Genomic DNA, 2972 nt, shown 5'->3' with positions numbered 1-2972 from the left:
GCACCTCCGTCGCCCACTATCGGACACTTCCTTTTGCAAAAAGTGGCAAACCTTAGAAATGCTTGGAGAATTGATGAGCTCTTAGCTGTCTCATAAAAGGAAAGATTTAAAGGAAAATGTCTAACAAACGGTGAAAATGTTTAATAAAGAGGCTGCTTTTTTCCTTCTTCCCCGCACTTTCTAATTACTGTATTCGCTGGTTATTAAGTGTATATTATTAAGTATTATATTATTATATATTATTAAGTATATATTAAGTGTGAACAAAATGTTAACTAGAAAAAACACATAATATATATATTGTGTAAAATATATATATTTTTTCCACACAAAGCTTTGTGTTATTAGTAGGGGTGTCATTTTGTCACCAGATTAGACAAAACAGAAGACTGGCTCTATGAGGGATTTTAGCTTTACTTTTAAGAAAATGAAGAAAATTACTATAAAAATGACTATGTCGCAATAACAGTATCTTGATTTATTTGACTCGTATGTTGGACTCTTCTGCAGTCTGTGTGTATGCTACCAGCCCCACCTCCACCCAACGAGACAAGAGACTGTACAACTGACAAAAGGGCTCACTCCGTTCGGGCCGTTGTTTTGTGGAACAAACGTGCTAAAGGTGCAGACAGTGTGAACTCTCTTCATCCCTGTTTAGAGGCAAGAGATCAGGGAAATAGACATGCATGCACATAGCAATATATTGTGGCCAGCAAAATTGTCCAGTTCATTTAAATTTATTGTGCAATTAATTAATTAATTTTCATCCAAATCATAGGGCCCATGAGACTTTTTTTTGTGAGTAAAATGTAAGTTAGCAAGGCTACTAGGAAGTTAGTCATCCCAGCAGGGCGGCCAGACCTAAAAAACATCTGTGTTTAAAGAGAAAAGCAACGATTTTTAGCAAAGACAACCAACCTGCCTTTTTCCACTTTTCTGACCTGTAAATGTCGTTTGAATGTTGTATTCTCATGTTAAGATGCCAAAGTTTCAGATAAAGAGGTTTTGACATTTGGAAGTGAGCCCCGAAAGAAGTTTGGCATGGCTCAAAACGCTCAGTTTCAGAAAGCATAGTTAAACTGCCCCTTTGTGATGTCACAGAGGAGCAGACTTCCTTATATGGGCATGGCTGTAAGTTTGTTTACAAAAGATGCCACTATCAGACACAAGTGGTTGGAGTTCCTGATTCCCTACCAGCAAAAGAAATTGATTTTAATCTGTCCATGGTATTTGACACTGGTCTGTTTTGTTAACATGGAGCAGTATGCAGCTGGTCTAGCCAACAAACTTGCTGAAGCCCGACACCTTTCCAACGTTAGAAGAGCAAACAAGTAACAATTTATCAGTGTCTTTACTGTGTTTTTTTCTGTAAGTCATGGAACAAAAACTCTTGTCTGTGTAGCATTATATAGTGTGCATACAGGGAGTGGGGTTGCTAATCGCCATTTCCCACCTTTACTCTAAGGCCTTTGGGAAAATATTCTGTTGTCTGATGATGAGCCAAACAAACATCATACCAACATTAACATATGGTGATGGTAGTAATGGTGCAATGGTAGTGTTTTAAATCATCAAAATATGGCAAGATACTGCAACTATTACATATTACCATCAATGTATGTGTTAATGCATGATCACAGTGTGTATATCAAACGATGCAACGTGTTTATTTTGTGTAAGTCATGGAGCAAAAGAGCTTGTCTGTGTAGCATTATACAGTGTGCATAAATGGTGCAGGGTTGCTAATAGACGTTTCCCACCACAATTAGTGGCTCTACCCAAGTTATTGAAACACTGGTAGTCCCGCAAATCACTTTACACGTTGTTAGAGGTTTTTATTTAGAGGGATTCATAGTTGAAATAGGTGTATCTCAATGACAGCATTGTAAGCTTGTTGAAAATAACTTGTTTTTTGTGTTATAATGCACAGAAAAGACAAAGAAATGTGTCCATATTTCACATAGGAGATTGTGAATGATGGGCAAAATTTCCCTCCAAAATTGCAGTTCCCCTTTAAGGCCTGGAAGCCGTGAATTCTGCTCTCTACCAAAAAGACCTTAAGCTGAAACCAACTTGTGTTCTGCAGCAGGACAATGATCCAAAACACACCAGCAAGTCCACCTCTGAATGGCTGAAAAAAAACACAATGAAGACTTAGGAGTGGCCTAGTCAAAGTCCTGACCTGAATCCTATTGAGATGCTGCGACATGACCTTAAAAAGGACGCTTCATGCTGGAAAACCCTCCAATATGGCTGAATTATAACAATTCTGCAAAGATGAGCCAAATTTGCTCCACAGCATTGTATGAGATACATGTAGCTTTGGATTCTAACAAAAGTCTTCATTTAATAACTGTTTTTTGTATTCAGTTGTGTTGTCATTGACTAATATTTATATTTGCTTGATGAGCCGAAACATTTTAGTGTTAGAAATCAAAAATTAGAAATCAGAAAGGAGGAAAACACTTTGTCAAACCACTGTGTGTGCAGCATCTCCTCATTGCATTCATTGCATGGTGTTTTTGCTGTTTGATCATTTGTATGTTCGGAGTGCTTCTATAGCATACAATCATAAATATGAAATCCTTCTGAGAATACCATAGACCCAATGTCATGTTTACAAATCAACCACCTCAGCTGAATATTAAAATCTTATATATTAGTGTTGCTGGACTCTTCCAGTTACTTCCTATAGTGTCATTTGTCTGTCACATGATTGATGCTTGACTGAATCCTTCCTCTCTTTGGGTGTCTCCCCCCCACCCCCCATCATGTGAGGCTGAGTTTGGAAGGGTCACTAGCACATCCTCCCTGCTGTCTCATGCTGCATATGTGAAATCGCCATTTCACCCCTGCACACTCCCTAATTGTTGCTGGTTTAAAAAAAATGTTTTGTTGAAAACTGCCCCCTCTATCTTGAGTGCTTGTGCAAAAAATGTCACCCATCCACGTAGTGCAAAGGCCTAGTGGTA

This window comes from Doryrhamphus excisus, linkage group LG18 (assembly GCF_037039965.1).
Source record: "Doryrhamphus excisus strain RoL-2023G ecotype Guam linkage group LG18, RoL_Dexc_Guam_v1.1, whole genome shotgun sequence".
Classification (NCBI taxonomy): Eukaryota; Metazoa; Chordata; class Actinopteri; order Syngnathiformes; family Syngnathidae; genus Doryrhamphus; species Doryrhamphus excisus.
Note: the sequence above shows the minus strand (reverse complement) of the source record.